Source organism: Paramisgurnus dabryanus, chromosome 22 (assembly GCF_030506205.2).
Source record: "Paramisgurnus dabryanus chromosome 22, PD_genome_1.1, whole genome shotgun sequence".
Lineage (NCBI taxonomy): Eukaryota > Metazoa > Chordata > Actinopteri > Cypriniformes > Cobitidae > Paramisgurnus > Paramisgurnus dabryanus.
This window is the reverse complement of record NC_133358.1, coordinates 1,461,802-1,482,970: the sequence shown is the minus strand read 5'-3', so window position 1 is coordinate 1,482,970 and position 21,169 is coordinate 1,461,802. Positions and strand designations below refer to the sequence as shown.

Genomic DNA, 21,169 nt, shown 5'->3' with positions numbered 1-21,169 from the left:
AAGGCAGCCACTCTCTCGTATATCCGGAGATCAGCGTCCTTTTCAGGATGGCTTTTCGTCCGTGTGTTCTTGGATGCGGCAAGTACATGGGTCCAAAGGACGGTCACGAGCGCTGTCTTTCATGCTTGGGCATCGAGCATGCGGAGGCTGCGTTCGCTGGGGGTGCATGTTCTCATTGCGAGGAGATGTCCCTGCTGGATTTACGCAGGCGGTTGTCGTTTCTACGGGAACGGCGTCCGCGTCCGGTGAGTTCTGACCGCCGCCACTGGAGCGGCCGCGAAGCTCTCTAAGGACGATCTGCGTCTAACTGTGCTGAGCCGGTCGGGGGATTCGTCCTCCGGCTCTCAGCCTTCCCGTCCTCAGCCGGTAGAGGTGCCTATGGAGACTGCAGCCTCGTGTTCTACGAGCGCTGTAGAATCCGTTGCGCCTCCCTCTGGACCCGCTTCGACCGCAACACCCGAGGGTGGAGCCCCTCTTTCCGAAGCTGACTCCGACGTTCTTCCTCCCTCTGGTCGGGTCGTGACGCCGGAGTTTGACCCGGAGATGGTGGCTGTGCTCTCTCGAGCGGCGGAGACCGTAGGGTTGGAGTGGGTTAACCCCCCTCAGCCCGAACCGTCCCGCCTGGATGATTGGTTCTTCGGAGCTGCCCGGGCTTCACAGCCCTCTCCACCAGTACCTTTCTTCCCCGAGGTGCACGAGGAGCTGTCACGGACTTGGAAGTCGCCGTATTCTACCTGGTTACGGCCGATTCAGCCCTCCCCCTCACCTCCCTCACCAACGGAGCCGCTAAGGGTTATACGGGGATCCCCCCTGTGGAGCGAGGCGTCGCGATGCAGCTGTGTCCGACCACCGCTGCCTCCTGGAAGGACCGCCCAACCCTTCCCTCTCGGGCTTGTAGACAGTCGTCCGGTTTAACGGGCGCTGCCCATCAGGCTTGTGGAGAGGCGGCTTCGGCTCTGCATGCAATGGCTTTGCTGCAGGTCCATCAAGCGAAGGCCTTACGAGATCTGCATGAGGGAGGACACGACTCACCCGTCTTCTCGGAGCTGCGGGCTGCCACTGATTTGGCTCTCCGCGCTACGAAGGTGACGGCGCAGGCGATTGGTCGTGCGATGTCTACACTCGTGGTCCAAGAACGCCACCTATGGTTGTGTCTGGCTGACATGACGGAAGCGGACAAGAACAAGTTCCTGGACGCTCCAGTGTCACAGACTGGCCTATTCGGCGAGTCGCTGGAGTCTTTTGCGCAGCAATTCACCGCCGCTCAGAAGCAGACTGAAGCGATCTCCAAGATCATGCCCCGGCGCAAGAGGCCTGCCTCTCGTCCACCAGCACCGGCTGCCCAGTCTGCTCCTCGCCGAGGGCGCCCTGTGGCGGCTGCCTCCGCCCCCCCCCCTAGGAAATCATCCAGACAACGGAGGGGGAACAGCCGTCGACAGCACGCCCCGCCCGCTCAATCCGCTTCCCGTGGTCGCAGACGGGGATCTAAGCGGCCCTGAGACGGGCGACCTGGATTCGGATGGGATCACTCTTCGGGAGACGGTGAACGCACCACTCCTTCCCCCGGAGGAGGGCCGGGTGGAAAATCTTTGGTTTCGTTTTGTTTCTGTTCCGCCGGCTTCTCAGCCGGCACCCACAAAACCACAAAAAGAGTGCATTCCTATTCCTTCTCCAGGTCTCCAGAGGATCGAGAGAGATGTGAGCGGGCATTCATCTGCTCATCCTCCCTCTCCTCCATCGCCAGCGGGGTCTCTGAGGAGTCCGAGCTCTCCACTGCGGAGACCGGACCACCAGCTCCCTCAGCGGTCTCAGGTCAGTGTCACAACACGCACACACACTGTAGCTGCGTGCGCTCTTACGGCGCGCGCACCGGCAGTCTCACCTGTTCCGCTCGTCTGCCCCACCGCGAGCTCTCCGGTTGTGCCGTTAATTCCCCTCGCACGGTCTCTGGAAGCTTGGCTTCAGCTTACCAGCCCGTCCCGATGGGTATTACGCACGATCCGCCTCGGTTACGAAATTCAATTCAACCGGCACACACCCAAATTCTTGGGCATTCGTTTCACTACAGTGAAAGCGTCCGATGCACATGTACTGCGTGCAGAACTCGATGTCCTCCTGGCGAAGGACGCGATCGAACCGGTCCCTCCAACCGAGATGAGCTCAGGGTTTTACAGCCCGTATTTCATAGTTCCAAAGAAGGGCGGTGGGTTACGGCCGATCTTGGATTTGCGCGTTCTGAACCGATCTCTCCAAAGACGATCCTTCAGAATGATAACGCCGAAACTGATATTTCAGTCAATACGGCCCCAGGATTGGTTTGCAGCAATAGATCTGAAAGACGCGTACTTTCATGTGTCCATTCTCCCTCGCCACAGACCGTTTCTGCGCTTTGCGTTCGAGGGGCGGGCATACCAGTACAAAGTACTACCGTTCGGGCTGTCTCTCTCTCCCCGTGTATTCACGAAAGTAGTGGAAGCGGCGTTAAAGCCCCTGAGAGAGAGCGGTGTTCGCATTTTGGCTTACCTCGACGATTGGCTTATAATAGCGCATTCTCGGCGGACGCTTTGCGAGCACAGAGACTTAACACTTCGGCATCTCGCCCGTCTGGGTCTTCGGGTCAACTGGGAAAAGAGCAAACTTTGTCCCACGCAGAGGATCTCTTTTCTCGGGATGGAACTGGACTCGATCGATTTATCGGCACGTTTAACAGAAGCGCGCGTCCAATCAATTCTGACTTGCCTTGGTTCTTTCCGAGGGAAGAACGCGGTCCCTCTGAAACAATTTCAGAAGCTCCTGGGAAATATGGCAGCAGCCGCGGCCGTGACACCGCTCGGGCTGCTCCATATGAGACCGCTTCAGCGTTGGCTTCACGATCGAGTCCCGAGGAGAGCGTGGCGCGCCGGCATTCACCGTGTAACCATTACACCTGCGTGTCGTCTAACATTCACCCCGTGGTTAGACCCTGCGTTTCTGAGAGCAGGGGTTTCCATGAGACAGATTTATTGGCATGCTGTTGTACACACAGATGCATCCAACACGGGGTGGGGAGCCACGTACAACGGGCTTGCAGCTTCGGGGGTGTGGACAGCACCCCAGCTGCACTGGCATATCAATTGCCGCGAGTTGTGGGCTGTATATCTGGGACTCGTACGCTTTGCTACGGAGCTGCGAGGGAAGGATGTACTAGTACGCACCGACAACACTGCGACCGTTGCGTATATCAACCGTCAAGGCGGTTTGCGCTCTCGTCACATGTCGCATCTCGCCCGTCATCTCCTCCTTTGGAGTCAGAAGCATCTGAGGTCCCTTCGTGCCATTCACATTCCGGGTTCACTCAATACAGCGGCAGACGCGCTTTCCCGAGCTGCGCGCCCCGGAGAATGGCGACTCCACCCCCAGACGGTACAGCTAATTTGGAGGAAGTTCGGTCGTGCGCAGAAAGATCTATTTGCGTCCCCGGACGATACCCACTGTCGGCTGTTTTATTCACTAACCGAGGGCAGCCTCGGCGTGGATGCGCTGACACACAGCTGGCCGCGGGGGATGCGCAAATACGCGTTTCCACCAGTGAGTTTAATCGCACAGACGCTGTGCAAAGTCAGGCAGGACGAGGAGAGCCTTCTACTGGTCGCTCCTTACTGGACGACCAGGAATTGGTTTCCAGAACTAATGCTCCTCGCGACAGCCCCTCCCTGGCGGATTCCCCTGAGGAAGGACCTTCTTTCTCAAGGAGGGGGCACATTATGGCACCCGCGCCCCGACCTGTGGGATCTCCACGTGTGGTCGTTGAGCGCGCACAAGGTTTAGGTGATTTATCGCAAGCGATATCTAACACCATCGCCGCGGCTCGAGCTCCGTCCACAAGACGGGCTTACGCGCTTAAATGGAACCTTTTCGTCGATTGGTGCTCTTCGCAACGCGAGGACCCCCGAGAATGCCCCATTAATATTGTGCTTTCATACCTTCAACACCGGTTAGATGGTAGGCTGTCACCCTCCACCATTAAAGTTGATATCGCTGCTATTTCTGCTCATCACTCACTTATTAATGGCAGATCAGTCGGCCAGCACGACTTAGTTATTAGGTTTTTAGAAAGGCGCTCGTAGGCTAAACCCCTCGCGCCCTCCCTCTATTCCTCCTTGGGACCTGTCCATGGTGCTGAAAGCCCTGCGGGAGAACCCATTCGAGCCTTTGCAGTCTGCGAGTCTGAAGTTTTTATCAATGAAAACTCTGACCCTACTCGCATTGGCCTCTGTTAAGAGGGTAGGTGACCTTCATGCATTCTCTATCGACGATTCGTGCCTTCAGTTTGGCCCTGCTGTCTCGAGTGTTACATTGAGACCCAGACCAGGCTACGTGCCCAAAGTTCCCACCACTCCCTTCAGAGATCAAGTGGTGAGCTTGCAAGCTTTGCCCGCGGAGGCGGCAGACCCAACCATGGCTTTATTATGCCCCGTACGAGCGCTACGCATCTACGTGGATCGCACACAAAGCCTTAGGACCTCAGATCAGCTCTTTGTTTGTTACGGTGGTCAGCAGAGAGGGAAAGCTGTCACTAAGCAGAGGATGTCTCATTGGATAGTCGATACTATCGCCCTTGCTTATAATCTGCAGGGCATTCCTTGTCCATTTAATCTGAGAGCGCACTCCACACGGAGTGTTGCCTCATCTTGGGCACTCGCTCGTGGTTCCTCGCTAACAGACATCTGCAGAGCTGCTGGTTGGGCGACACCTAATACGTTCACTAGATTTTACAGTGTTCGTGTCGAGCCTGTCTCCTCTCGTGTTCTTTCCTCGCTAGGGGAAGCACAGAGAACAGGCTCGCAGGTCGGCTTGCAGCCTCCGACTGACGCTACACAATAACTGTCAGTATGGAAGGCCTTCAGGACAAAAATGCGTAGTACTTTGTTTTGTCTCCTCCGCTGCCTTGGCAGCCTGATGTTGCGGAGCATCCGCTGCCAGCCTCTCACTAGCTGCATCCTCGCGAACCTATGTGTTTGGCTCGGGCATCCACATTGCGTCCCATCGGGTTCCTTTGTGAGTATTTTTCGTGGGGTTAATCCTACTAGCCCACGTTTCCCTCAGCAGAGCACTGCTTTGCTTACACAGCCACGGCTGTCATTTATACCTCAACTACGGTTGACTTTCGCCCACCAATAGCCCTTAACAGGGCGGTGGCTTCCGCAGCGTCCCTATACCGCTCAGATAGGGCGCTTCCCAGTCGCTAGCACTACTGTGGGGTTAAAGGAACATCTAGTGCCCGGCCTTCTGCCTTAAAACCTAATTCTCCTTATCCTTAAGTGGAACCGGAGGGCTTTACGCAGACACTGGAAGAGGTCAGCCCTCAGTGGCGTTTTGGTAGGGATTCCCAATTCGTCGGTCACGACGTGACGTCGTAGTGACCGACTGAAAGGGAACGTCTCGGTTACGTATGTAACCCTCGTTCCCTGAAGGAGGGAACGGAGACGTCACGTCCCGTCGCCACAGGGCTGCTCCCTGCTGTTTATCGGCCGGTCACACTTTCCGGCTTTCTCAGCGAAAAAGAAGCTAATTTCCCTATTTGCACCTGCTGCTTATATACGCACCTGGCGGGGCGGCGCCAGCATTATGCAAATATCTCAATGCCAAGTTCATTGGCGTTTTAGTAGTATTCGAAGCAGATTGGTCTCTCTAAGCGAGTTCCCAATTCGTCGGTCACGACGTGACGTCTCCGTTCCCTCCTTCAGGGAACGAGGGTTACATACGTAACCGAGACGTTATCCATTGTATTTTATGTTGTTGGTTATCATAAAACGGAATAAAAAACGAAAAAGTACAGCGGTTTGCAAGGATTCTCCTTTCCCCTTCAACGCACTGCATGACGTCACGTTGGGGAGAGAATTTGCCTTAAGAGCATTGAGAGTGACTAGAGAGATGAGTAAAGTACAATATTCAGATTATATCAATGCAAATTATAGATAAATACATAGATATAGATAGACTAGATAGATAGACTAGATAGACAGAACGACAGATAGATAGATAGACAGATAGATAGATAGACAGACAGACAGACAGATAGATGGGCTAGTATAGAGAGATAGGCAGAAAGCCAGATAGCCTTAGCATAACTTCGTGTAGAAAGTAAACAAACAATTAACATACTTGTGCATGCTGGTTTGAGGGGGACCATAATCCTGCTGAAATGGGTGTATGCGATCTTCAGCACAAACGAATTCAGGCAGCATGACTCAAATCCTGGAAGCTGAGTGAGGCGTCACGTCGTCACATCTGGTCGCGAGGTAAGAGCCTCGAACACCGATCAAAACGCACACATTTCCCTACAGCCAGTAGCGGAGTTTCAGTCGGGACTTTCCCGGTTGGCCGGTCTGATAATAGTTATACATTGGGAGTTATATTAGCAACACCGTCTGTAGGTCTGATGTGCGGCCGGTTCCCGCAGCCCGCTGGTCAAACTATGCAGCCTCTCTGCTCAACAAATATAAAAGTGCTCAACCCGTTCGGCCGGTCCAATCATGTCCAGGATTTATAAAAATACGGGGATCAGTGATTGGTTTCTAGCCTGTCATCCTTTGATGTAAAAAGCCGCCGAACGCCTGTTTATTGCAGTATGCGGTTGGATTCAAGCCCGCTGCAGCTGCTGACCGCTGCTTCTGTGTATAAAATGATCGTGTGATTCGTTATGATCGCATAAACAATATAACAAAACTTCCTTTTATTTCACATAAAAATATATTTTAGATATTATATGATAGACTAGTAAGTGTGGATTAAGGATGTTTAAAACTCTCTAGCCTGGTGGTCAGGACATGAATGGATTGAATCAGCAGATTTGCAAGTTTTATTTATCTCCACATATATCATAAATAATAATTAGCATGGTAACTTTGCAGTATACCACATTATATATTTCCTATTATGTATATATGATTTCCATATTATAAACGTAAGTATTAATAAAACGGCAATAAATGTCTCATCTATTTCTATGGCTCTGGCTGAGGCTTTCATCTACTTCTACCCAACGTGACGTCATCGCCGAATTGCTTAAAAAAAAAACGTTAATACCAAAAACATTAAAAAAAGGGTCTTTAAGACCTTTTTTGAGACATTTTAAAAATGATATACCTATCTTGAGTGATTTATGTACCCATTAATCAACAGTGGTGGTTAACCTGCAACACGCCCTTTAAAGCCATTATTTACTTCAGGTGTGTGTGAGGGAGAATGTGTGATTCTGGTATTCAGTATTCAGTTTAAGTTAATTTTTTATGTAGTACTTATTCGGTGAAATTAACTTTTTAAAAAACAATAAGTTAAATAAACTCATTTAGTTTAGTGAGTTACACTGTTAGGTTTTACAGTGTAGCAGAGCAAACAGAAATAAGTTACAGTTATTGAACTTATTTTTTGTTGCTGTCTTGACTTTTTTTAAACTTTTTTCCTTTTGTTGATGTCTTGAATCCGGGATCACTTACTTGGTAAAATCATGGCGACCTATTATATATGGTGGGGACATGGACCAGCTTGCTGAGCTGGTGGACCACAATACATATCAATACATATCATACCAGTAACATATAAAAGTTGCCTGTTTATTCTGCATGTTTTATGTTTTGACCTATGGCTATATATACATATTTTCTATATGGTGGACGTGATTTCACCAAGTAAGATGTGATCCTGGATCAAAACCATTGTTGGTCCGGGATCAACATTTTCATCAACCAATCAGATTGCAGGCATAAGATTATTGTGCATGTTAGATTTTGGTTTAGGATTGGGTTAGGGGCTTTTAAGAAATACTCCTCAAACTATTATTTTAGACTAATTTGAGGGCTTAAAATGTTTAGGGTTTGAGTTAAGGGTAGCTTGGGGTATCTTTGATTAAAACGTTGATCCAGGATCAACTATTTTTTTTTTTTAAATATTATTATATATGGTGGGGACATGGACCAGCTTGCTGAGCTGGTGGGGACCTGGTCGAGCTGGTGGACCAGCTTGCTGAGCTGGTGGACCAGCTTGCTGAGCTGGTGGGGACCTGGTCGAGCTGGTGGACCAGCTTGGCTGAGCTGGTGGACCAGCTAATGACCAGCTTGGACCATCTATTCCCCAGCTTGGACCAGCTTAAACCAGCTACCAGCTTAAGCTGGTATTAGCTGTTTTTTCCAGCAGGGTAAACTTACAATTACACAAAACTCAAGTAAATTCAAGTAAGCAGAAAACGATCCAAGGCAGGCAAGATTTAAATATGGCATACTAACGATTTTTGAAGTGGATTGTCAAACATCCCACCCAGCACAAGACGTCATTTAGACGTTGTTTTTTGGGCTAAATCACGTCGGCCCGTCATGACCTTCATTTAGTCCAAAAAAAGACGTTGAAAACTGGTCTTTGTTTGGTCCGTCTAATTCAGTCCAAATTTAGCCTAAAATTAGACGTCTTTTTCGGACCACTTTTCAACGTGTCTCCATTAAATAATAATCCTGACAAAATATGCATGAATGTATACGTAGAAACAATAAATACTGAGCACATTGAACGATAATGAAACACATGCTTTGTTTAAAGTCTAATATTTCTGTTTATTTTAATTAAATAAATATGTTATATGTGCTCTAAACAGGTCATTTTGGTCCTGTACAGCACTGACAGAAGCACTTAATTTTCATCTTTTAACAAATATCTTTATTTTCTTTTAATATGATATTATTGGCCGAGGCGCGCGTCCGTCTCGTGCTTTGTGATCACGTGATTATTCAACCGGAGACGTGCGTTGGGGATTTACCGATTTTCTCCTCAGACAAGTGTTTCTGTTTTGTGGTCGATTCTGGGGTAAGTTTCCTTAAATTCGTTGTTACTTTATTGAAATTAGTTCACAGGGATGTTAATTCAGTTGTCAGTATATGTCGATACGACTAATAAATCATCAATTTGAATGTTTATCGTTTAGTAGGCTAATGTTAGCTCGAGCGCTGTCAGCTTGACTGAGCTCGTCGCGCAGGTGTGAGCTAATGGAAATCTTTTATTTGTCTTTATATCTTCTATATAATCGTGTTATGCTTGTTTTTAAATGTATTTTAAATTGTTTAGTTAATTATAATGCAAGTTTACTCCAAGTATTGTAGTGTGGGCTTTTTTCAGTTTACGGCTAGCCTGATTGAGCTCGTGGCACAGCTGTGAGCTAACAGTTAACGTTAGTGGATATTTGTTTTATATCTTTTATAAAAACGTGTTGTGAAAAGTGTATTAAACAAATTATTATATCGCAAGTTTACTCCATGTATTGCAATGTATGTGTGCTTTGTTCAGCTCCCTATCAAAATTACATTAACTACTCTACTTTAAAATGTTAAAGGCCATTCTGAATAAATAACTGTTGTATATTTATTGTTACTTCTTTCAGATCCTTTTCTTGGTGTGTCTTGATGTTTTCTATTGGCTAAAGAGTAAGTATTACTTTGTTCATATTTTCACAGCCACCAGAATCAGACTCAAGTCAAGTGCTCAAAAGTGAAATAGCATGTTGGTCTCTTCAATGCAATGATAAATAAAATAGTTATAACTAATTAAATAGTCATATCTCACTTTGACTTTATGTACAGTTTGCTCGAGGTCAAAACACAGCTCATTCATACAAATCAAACAGTGACACTGGCTATATGTCTGCTTTCTTTTTTATAGCAATAAAATCATAGAGATATATAAAGCAAAGACAACTATAAGATAATCCTTTAGGAGCCAGTAAAACATCTACAGTTACAGCAGTAAACATACTTGTTATGGGGTAAGAAAAACTAGTACAGTGTAGATATGAATTATGGTATCCTAAGCACTTCTCTTATTATTGCTTCTTTCTTGTTCTTCATTTTTTGTAGTGCAAATAAGGAGACTTAGAGTAAGTACAAATTTAGCTTTTAGTACTGATGTGATTATTACATCGCCATTCGTTTGAAAGAAATAACAGACACTTTGAATGAAAGTGGTATGAATACTTAAAGGAATAGTCTATCCATTTTCCATATTAAACTATGTTATTACCTTAACTAAGAAGAGTTGATACATCCCTGTATCATCTTAGTGCGTGCACGTAATCGCTGGGGCGCGCTGCGACACTTCGATGGCATTTAGCTTAGCCTCATTCATTCAATGGTACCAAACAGACATAAAGTTAGAAGTGACCAAACACATCATCGGTTTTCCTATTTAAGACGAGTAGTTATACGAGCCAGTTTGGTGGCACAAAATAAAACGTAGCGCTTTTCTAAGCGGATTTAAAAGAGGAACTATATTTTATGGCGGAATAGCACTTTTGGGAGTACTTGGACTCGCCTGAAAAATCTGCTCCCCTTCTCCCTCTCATAATGGGAGAGGGAGGGTGTTACTGCGCCGAGTCAAAGTACTCCCAAAAGTGCTATTCCGCCATAAAATATAGTTCCTCTTTTAAAATCTGCTTAGAAAAGCGCTACGTTTTATTTTGTACCACAAAACTTGCTCGTATAACTACGGTAATAATACTTTTTCTGATGCTGTTTACTCCATTGTAGCATGTCTCTGTGAAACTGACAATCTCAGGTAGGAGCTGCTGGTTTGTGGTTGGCAGTATGGATCACAGTCTGCGACTCATGAGGAGCTGGGCTGGAGACATGAAGAGGTTGTCAACAGGTGTGTTCCTATACTCTACCAAAATGAGATAGGGATCAGTCATGTGGGCCAATGTGTGTGAAACTTAATGTTTTTGCAAAGTCTTCAAACTCTTTGTGTTGATATTGTGGACCTTTTAATTTCACTGGTATGCCATGTCTCGCGAAAGTGACTTAGGGCGCACTCACATTATCCAAACCAAACCAAGCCCCAGCGCAATTGTCACCCCTCCCTACTCCCCCAGATGCACGCACTCACACTGTACTTGTATCGATCCGAGTCCGGGCGCGCTTTCGTCATTAAGATACGATTGTTTTGAAAAAAGCAGGAAGTAAAGCTCTCTCTTAACACTGGAACCCACCATATTGGTAAGTCTGTGTTTTTTTTTCGGAGTCGTTTGGTGCGCGGTTACAGACAGCCCTCTCACATGTCATCACATTGCTTAGTTCATCTGTCACGTGCGCAGCTCGGACATTCACGTAACCCCGCGGCGCGCATCAAAACGTTTTTACGGAGGCAGATGAATGTGAGTGGTCGCGCAACTGACGTCTTCACCTTTTGAATCGCGCTCAGGCGCGAATGTGCTCACACCACAGCCTTCCGCGCCTGAGCCCAAGTGAACCGCGCTCCGGCCCACCTCCCCAGGTGAAAAAAAAGTGCACTAAAATACACTTTATTTAAGTACACTTAGTACACTTTTCCACAATATACTAAAAGTGCTCTATTTTCGCACACTAATTTTGAACTTAGTATACTAAAAAGTAGTATTTAGTACTTCTTAAGATGAACTTAATACCATCTTAGTGTACTCAACTGTGCTATTTTGAGACACCATGAAGTTGAACTAAAATGTATTTTTAACATACTAGGTCTGTATTTAAAAAAAATATATTTAATTATAACTTGAAGTACACTTCAACCCACCTTTAAGCTTTTTTAAATATACTTTAAAGTATACTAATGGTATGTTAAAATAATATTCCAAATGTATTCCCAGGTGAAAAAAGTTCACTAAAATACACTATTTAAGTACACTTTCCACATTATACTAAAAGTGCTCTATTTTCGCACACTAATTTTGAACTTAGTATACTAAAAAGTAGTATTTAATACTTCTTAAGATGAACTTAATACCATCTTAGTGTACTCAACTGTGCTATTTTGAGACACCATGAAGTTGAACTAAAATGTATTTTTAACATACTATGTCTGTATTTAAAAATATATATTTCATTATAACTTGAAGTACACTTGAACCCACTTTTAAGCATTTTTTAATATATTTTAAAGTATACTAATGGTATGTTAAAATAATATTCCAAATGTATTCCCAGGTGAAACAAGTTCACTAAAATACACTATTTAAGTACACTTTCCACATTATACTAAAAGTGCTCTATTTTCACACACTAATTTTGAACTTAGTATACTAAAAAGTAGTATTAAGTACTTTTTAAGATGAACTTAAAACCATCTTAGTGTACTCAACTGTGCTTTTTTGAGACACCATGAAGTTGAACTAAAATGTAATTTTAACATACTAGGTCTGTATTTAAAAAATATCTTTAATTACAACTTGAACCCACCTTTAAACATTTACGAATCTACTTTAAAATATACTAGTAGTATGTTAAAATAATATACCAAATGTATTCCCAGGTGAAAAAGTTCACTAAAATACACTTTAAGTTCACAACCTTAAGGTACCAAAAGCTCTTTATTTTCGTGCAGTAAATTGTGCTTAATATACTAAAAAGTAGTATTTAGTACTTGTTAAGACAAACTTAAGACAATCTAAGTGTACTCAACTGTGCTATTTTCTAAAATTGTATTCAGTTACAACTTGAAGCACATTTGAACCCACCTTTTAAACATTTATAAATGTAATTTAATAATTTCAGATATAATAATATTACATAAATAATATAGCATACAAAATGAAATAATAATATATTGCCCACACATTTGTATACATAAAATAAATAATTTCTAATGTACTGTATGTGACATTTGAATTACAGTCAAGTTTACTATTAGAATGTTATACATGTACTATTTTACCTGCATGTTTGCCACCAAAACATGTTTTAACTCATTCTAAAATGATACCTATTCTGTATTCATACATACGAACCGGTTTCTTCCATCTTTAACAACTAATTAAATGTTAAAGAAACAACTAAGTATGTATTTACTGCTATTGAAATGATTTTACAATATAAAACAAAGATCAGTGAAATGCAATGAGCTACTTTTATCAAATTGTGGAACATTAATACATGAATATGAAAAGTACACTATGAATATGCAACCATTGAATAATTATATAATCATAATGATGTAATTCTCTAAACAAAAAGTTACTGGACAAATGCAGAAGTGCATTTGAACTAACTCGAGATAAACCTACAAATGGCTGAACCAAAACACAGAGCAGTTTAAATGTCACGTTTAAGTGGAGGGTCACTTCTTCTTGCCATTCAGACACTGAAGACTTAATCACAAGGTCTGTGAAAAGGAAACAGAATATATACAAAATTAACCAATAATTAATGAACATATGCATTAGAATTTTGATAACTTCTCAGTTTACCTTTTAAAGCTTTGACTGTGTCCTCATCAAGCTTGACACGAGTGTCCGTTTGATCCGTCGCTACATGGCACTCTACAAGTTACATTGAACAAAGGGTTATAGGAGGCTTAACTCAGTGACACTGATATAATGCAACCTGTGTGTATTACAGGATATTCTTTACTTTGATAATTGTGTTTTATTTTAACCAAGGGCATTTTCCATTGACATGTCTATTGTGGTCTTGCTTACAAGAAAAGTTCACCTCTGTTTAAGGAGATTTAAGGAAATCAGAAGTCATGCCAATGGACTCTATGCACGCTTAACTTCCACAATTGACTCAAGGCTGCTCTTAAGTTTCTGATGAGGGAGATTTAAAGCAGAGTGACAGCAGAATCGCTAAAATTACTTGTTTGCTGGATTTACCCAAATTTACAACCTATGATGTGTGAAGAATTGTCCAGATGTGCAAACTGAGAAAGGTTGCAAGTTTTATGTGTTGTCTTATCTCTGTAATCATTAAGATATATTCAGCTAGCCTGTACTAGCAGTGCTTACATTGTGCTGTTTTTTACAATCCGTCCAGCAGGCTAATCACGTTAGTAATATATTATTGTCTTTGTAATGTTGTCTAAAAGTGTCCGGTCCAACATCCAATAGGAAAATTCAAGTGCAGTACAGGGCTCAAAATTAACTTTTTTTTGGTAGCACTGGTGCTCACAACTTTAAAGAGTTAGGAGCACCAGCAAAAATTTAGGCGCATCCATCCAAAAATTAAAAAGCACCACAACTACAATGTATATGTTAATAGATTTATTTTATTAAAATAAAATGCAACCACCAGGCTTTACATATCCTATGGCCAGCATTTAAATTTGGTCTTTTATTTTATTTTTTTTACTGCATAGATTCCTAAATTAATACCCAACTGCTTTTGAAATAGTATAGCAATAATAATTTACCAATTACAGAGTACAGGTAAAATGATTAAGATTACAATAGAAAATCTAGCAAACACGTAAAACACTGATTAATTGGGACATTTACAAAAGTGACCTTAATATAGAAGGCTTAATATAGAAGGCTAATATTGGTATTGATAACTGCATTACCAGGATGCTATTACTACTAAATATGTTTTTAAAAATATATTTTTTTATAAAAACATACCATCAACATTGTCGTGTTCCACATCAACATGGACCACAAGGATGTTTGTCGGATGTCCATTCACCAGCGCATGCGCACATACACTATCAAACACTCTTTGACAGACAGGTCGGTGTCTCCATCAATAATGAACACATTTGTCATGACACTATTTGTGTTTTTGGCACTTTCGCCATGTTTAAGCAAGGTCTGTCGCTTAAAATGTTTTGATTCCGCCACCAACGCCGTTTTACAGGATTTACAGTAAGCAAAGTAAGTTACATCGAGCCATTTTCATAGAGGAGACACTCGAAATTTTTAAGCCAATCTCTCTGAAAGGTTTAACGTCAAGTCTTATTTTCCGGTGGTGGAGTCGCATTTGAATCCGGATCGTCGTCATTAATTACAGTAGTAACATTGGCTGTAGTCGGCTTGTTCTCGTCATGCTCGCGGTGCGTCTTATTTTCGCGCTTTACGTACCAACGTAGCACGGCAACAAGGAATGACTGACGCTCATATTAGCCAATCTGCGGTCTTCATTAAACGTAAGAACTTAATGGTGAAATTTGATTGGTTATGTAACGTTGGAGAGAACACTGAACCTGGGACAGCAGCACGCAGCATCACAATCTAAATCAAGTCGCACCACAACAAAATGGGCAGTCGCAGAAATGCTCCCAAATATATTTTAAGGTCGCACAGATTAAATTTCGGTCGCATATGCGACCAAAATATTCGCAATTTCGAGCCCTGACAGTAGCCACCGTTCAACCTGAAGAGGGCAGCACTCAGACGTTTTTACAACATATATTGTAGTATTGAAACACTTTATATCCAAATGTCAAAAAACTTACACTAATAAAGCATCATTCTTACAGATCATTAACTAAAAAAGTTGGTTTAGGGTTTAGTTACTCTTTAAACATTAGCATTAGAAAAACGTAAAAGTTATCTAAATGTTATACAAATACTGTAGAACTAAAAACTTACCACCAAGAATAAGTATTTTTACGGGCTGTATCTTCATCTGTTCATCTCTACTTCGACTTATTAGATATTCTCGGCTCTGATTGGTCAATTTGAATGCCGCTGTGCTAAAAAAAGACAGGCTGTTATGATTTCTGAAATTCAACAAGAGAAATGAAATGCCTAACTTTACTCACAAAAAAAATGTAACGTTATGTTCCAAAAGCCACACAACATACACGCTTTAAGAAGCTGGGTTAAAATTAAGACATACTGTAATACTAAATGTTCTACTTATTTAATAGTTCACTAAAAATAAAAAGCAAAAATCTGTCATCACTTAACTTACCCTCATGTTCTCTCATTCATCTTCAAACAAAAACCGATGTACTTTAATGAAATCCAAGAAACGTATATTTCCCCTCGATGTCAGATCCACTTGATACTTAAAAACTGCTCACATTTCAAAAGGTTAATCGCAACAGCAATAAAAAACATCGCCGAAGTAATCCATGTGAATCGCGTTGTTTCAGCCAAGTCCTCTGATGATCACTATATATGATTTAACAGTTTTAGTTTCAACTTTTAATCCACATTTACCAACGACCACGCACGTTGTGTATCGAACAACTGAATCAGGAAGCCAATGTGACGTACTGAATCCCAAGAACCAATGAGGTTTAGTCAGGTCCGTCACGTGTGTTGTTTGAATATAAACACTAACAAATTTATGTGGATTAACTTTGTAAAATCAATATATAATGCAAGTTCAATGATATGATGTTGAAATTGCAATGTTAGCCTATTAAAATTAATGTACATGTTTAAAAAAATATATATTTTTTTCTAAATACACTAAAACTTCTGTAAAAGTATGCTTGTGTTTAACATACTTTTTTTTAAATGTGTAATTAAACATTTATTTTTTCCCAGCGTACCTCTAGTGCTCTTTTTAGAAATACGTTAAATGTATGCTTGAGTTTAGCATACTTATAAAAAGTGTAATTAAAAATATATTTATTACCAGTGTACCTCTAGTGCACTTTTTAGAAATACATTAAAAGTATGCTTGAGTTTAGAATACTTTTTTAAAGTGTAATTAAAGATATAATTATTACCTGCGTACCTCTAGTGTACTTTTTAGAAATACATTAAAAGTATGCTTGAGTTTAGCATACTTGTAAAAAGTGTGATTAAAAATATATTTATTACCAGTGTACCTCTAGTGCACTTTTTAGAAATACATTAAAAGTATGCTTGAGTTTAGCATACTTTTTTAAAGTGTAATTAAAGATATAATTATTACCAGCGTACCTCTAGTATACTTTTTAGAAATACATTAAAAGTATGCTTGAGTTTAGCATACTTATAAAAAGTGTAATTAAAGATATATTTATTACCAGTGTACCTCTAGTGCACTTTTTAGAAATACATTAAATGTATGCTTGAGTTTAGCATACTTTTTTAAAGTGTAATTAAAGATATAATTATTACCAGCATATCTCTAGTGTACTTTTTAGAAATACATTAAAAGTATGCTTGAGTTTAGCATACTTATAAAAAGTGTAATTAAAGATATATTTATTACCAGTGTACCTCTAGTGCACTTTTTAGAAATACATTAAAAGTATGCTTGAGTTTAGCATACTTTTTAAAAGTGTAATTAAACATATATTTATTACCAGCTTAACTCTAGTGCACTTTTTAGAAATAAATTAAAAGTATGCTTGAGTTTAGCATACTTATAAAAAGTGTAATTAAAGATATAATTATTACCAGTGTACCTCTAGTGCACTTTTTAGAAATACATTAAAAGTATGCTTGAGTTTAGCATACTTTTAAAAAGTGTAATTAAGCATATATTTATTACCAACGTACTTGTAGTACACTTTTTTGAAATACATTTAAAAGCTATTTAACATATTTTTAATACACTTTAAATAAGCACGTTGGGAATACAAATGTACTAAAAACATATTACTTAAATTTTAAGTATATTTTTAATACATTAAATACTACTTTTTTTTCACCTGGGTCTGCAACCCAGCCGCGGCGCGAATAACCAATCCGCGCTCGGGCGCGGAACAGAGCGATCACACTAGTCAAACAAACCAGGCTTTGGGGGGTCAAACGCACCCGAGCGCGGTTTGGTTTGGTTAGTGTGAGTGCGCCCTAAGCTTGCTGATGACAGTGGCAGCCATAGTAGTGTTGAGTTTATCTAATTGGAAGAAATGGATATAGTAATCTACATTAACCATTTATTCATTGTTCGAGGTGAAGAGGTCTAAAGCTAATACCTGCCACGGTCTGATTGGTATTTCATTAGGAATCATGGGTTCCTTGGTATTTGAATTATGTTAAACCAGGCAGGTACTCCATCTTTCGATCATGTGTTCTATCTGCTTACACATTTCTAGCCAGAATAACATTTCGTGCTCTTAGCTTAGACTTCTCAGCGTGTGCGCATATCTCAGATCAGATATGACTATTTTATTATCTTCAATGGTCAATGAAAGTTTGTCTTAAAAGTCAATAATGTATGTGGGAAATTGTCTCCTCTTTGCAGGCCATCCATCCAAGATCATCTATCTGAGCTGCTGAAAACTGCCTCGATACGGATCTGTTGGAGCTTTGTGTCACTGACTGGTAAGTTTTTATAATTAAGTGAATCTACATGTCCATATCTTTGATGAGATTGTCATGTTTTGTTGCTATGGTCTTTCTGGAGAGGGTGTCTGCCACAGGAATCTCCTTTCCTGTTCCATGTTTGATGTCATATTTCTAGGGCTGTAGAATCATTCTTTAAAGCCGTGGAGGAGCGGCATCTAGCAGGACCCTATGAAATCCATTAAATTTTTGTCCCGAATTCAGTTTTATTTTTCTCAAATAATCACACCAAAACGCTTTTTAAAAAAGAGCAGTGTGACGCGACTTTTCATATTGCTAGCAACCAACGAGTCAGCTGTCTTATCAATCAAATATTGAAGCGTGATATTATTTTGCTATTAACTGTCATATTAGCAGAAACTTTAAAAAGAGGACGCTTGCTCTGACCTTGTTTGAGGGTGAGAGGTGCACAAACACGCAGGAGAGAGTGAGCGAGTGGAGTCCGATTCTTCAAAGCAACTGTAAACTTCCCTCACCACAACGTAAGGCCCGCCTCTCCCCCCATTCGATTGGACAATAGAAAGATGCGAATGACGTTGGCTGCTTTTACGCTCTCAGTGCTCCTTCAAAAGCGTGTGCTGAGGCTGGTGGCAAAAAACGCAAGGCGTTCGGCACGCATAAACAGTGCGCAAATACTCCCTGCCCATAGAACATCGTTTAAAAAAGGTGCGTGCAACTGCCATAAATGGGTTTGGTGTGATTAGCCTCTAAGAGTGATTCTTAGCTTTAAGAAATTTGACAACTTGCTTTTATCCTTAAGTTTGAAAGTAGGAGTATATTTCATGAATTCTTAGTACTAAGGACAAAAAAGGCACTTTCAGAAACTTGATAAATATGGGAACAGTTGTCTAACTTGAAACTAACTTCAGTTTTTTTCCTTTCCTATCAGTATTCATGCTAATTCCTGTTCCGTGTCACATGGCTTATGCAAGACTAAATCGATGAAGGTGAGTCGTCATCATCATAAGAAACATCTTTGCTCACTGCATGCACATTTCTTTTATAAGCAGAATGACACACTTTGGTGAAGAGATTGTGTTTTTGGGGCTGTTTAAACTTGGTATTTAGTTTTTTTTTTTTATCGGAACATAAGTGGATGAGAGGGGCACATTCTGTTTACACCTGGTATTTAAATCCGTCAGTTTTGTCCACTTTCAACCTCTACTCTCCTGATTACTTTTAGGGGATGGTCTGTGGAGACTGTGGGCTGTCATTTAAACATGAGCAGGAGTAATGAGGGGTTTAAATGGACGCAACTAATATTATGTCAGAGTCCGCTGCTTGTAATGGTGCTTTTCCATTGCATAGTACCCCACGGTTTGGTTTAGTTTGGGTCGGGTCAGCTTGCTTTTGGGAGCTTTTCCATTTGGTGCAGTACGTAATACCCAATACTTTTTTTCGTACTACCTCGGTTGGGGTTCCAAGCGACCCGAGCTGATACCAAACGTGACGCGAAAACACTGTAGATCACTGATTGGTCTGAGAGAATCTTCACTGCAGATTCACAGTCATCGATATAATGTAGATTAGCTTTACCTGTGCTAGGCTAGCTTGAGCTGTCTCGAGCAAAAATTTTGTCATCTGTGCTCTGCTATAAGTTCCCAAACTCACGAACAAACATCCACAGGTTGAGAATCAGGGACACCATAACAGTTTTTTCCAAACTTGCAGTTTGTGGCGGAACATTTGTGACGAGCACGTCAGCATTATATGCTTAAATGCAACTTCAATGAGGCTAAGTGGAGCGCCGTCGACTGACGCCGCGGTGTTTGAACAGAAACTGTCATGTGAGACAGAGGTAACCTTAGTGATAACCGCGATGTGCAAACATCTATTTGTGGTGGCCAATTTTAATTTTGTGGCGGACTGAGAAATAAATAAATGTATGGAAATGTACAAGGACGCTCTCACTTGTATGTCACAGCAGTATGCAGCGCAAATTTAACGACACGCCTATAATCCCTCCCACTGCGAAGTGATACTAAACTCGATGGAAAAGCTAACCACGCCAAAGTGAGGTGAGCTGACCCGACCCAAACTTAACTAAACTGTGGGGTACTATGCAATGGAAAAGCGCCATAAGTAAACATGCTGCACAGTGTTTTGAACATTTATATGTAAAAGCTTTCTTTGATATTTCTTTCTTTTTGGCTGTTGGAACACATTCTACCACATGCACGCTTACACTACATAAGCAATCCGATTAAAAGTGTTTTCAACTACCTCTGAATGTGGTCAAAAGTGGACAACCTCAAGATGTTTTGAACATCATTTACACATGTCTTTAGCATCGTCCACTTGTGATCCGATCGACAACAGCACATCTTAATACCAAGTGAAAATAGCCCCTTTTTTACTTGCGCTTCCAAGCTTTATAATGGTAGAAAACATCAATAAAGTGCATTCATCCTTCACAGAGGTAATCCATATTCAAATGTTTACCGCAAACTAGTTATTATAGTTTATAAAGTTTAAAACATTATCTTTTCTTACTATATAGCATCGATTACCCACAGAAGAACTTTATTAACCCCTTGGAGCGGTGTGGATTACTTCTTTAAATGCTGCACTTCTTTGGGAAAATGTACCCTGATCCATGTCTTTTCCCATATTAAGCTCGGAAAAGCAAGGACATTTACTAAAATAACTCCAAATGTGTTCGTCTGAACATGTGTATGTCGAGTTACTGAGTGTGAGTACATCATGGGGTAATTTTAAAATCTGTCTGAAGCATTGCTTTAAATATTTAAATGGAGTATAGCAATACATAATTGGGACTAAATAACAAAGGTAAAATAAAATATAAATTCCTTTTAATATTAGTGCACCTAATTGGATTGATCATGCTTTACTTTTTGTTAAGACAACCCCTGTTTTTAATGTTAACATTTAATTTTTTTTATGTTCTCACTTAGATGCTGTAACCATAAAGCAACCAGGACAACACACCTGGAGTGACCGAGAGCAGGATGAAGAAAGAATCGGACGAGAAAATATCAACTGGTGCCCATGAGGAGACACATTGTTCTTGGACCTGCTTTTTCTGTTTAGTAATAAGTGGTTTTATGTGGTTACATAAAAGTAATTTAATATTCAATCCACAAGCTAAACTTCCTACATTTTCTTAAAAGGGTAGTTGACCCAAAAAGGAAAATTCTGTCATTTACACTA

The 21,169-nt window shown here is 41.5% G+C and overlaps 2 long non-coding RNA genes across 2 annotated transcripts; one reads left to right on the top strand and one right to left on the bottom strand.

Annotated features, from left to right (window-relative positions):
• The first annotated feature begins 8,751 nt into the window (after positions 1 to 8,751).
• Positions 8,752 to 17,977, top strand: LOC135777793 (uncharacterized). The gene is made up of 4 exons (XR_010544344.2): positions 8,752 to 8,835; positions 9,407 to 9,449; positions 10,548 to 10,665; positions 17,898 to 17,977. It is a non-coding gene; the product is annotated as an uncharacterized lncRNA (long non-coding RNA).
• Positions 11,958 to 15,877, bottom strand: LOC135777792 (uncharacterized). Its single transcript, XR_010544342.2, has 4 exons — positions 15,681 to 15,877; positions 15,356 to 15,459; positions 13,238 to 13,309; positions 11,958 to 13,152 (listed from the first exon to the last, which is right to left on the bottom strand). It is a non-coding gene; the product is annotated as an uncharacterized lncRNA (long non-coding RNA).
• Positions 17,978 to 21,169: the final 3,192 nt, after the last annotated feature.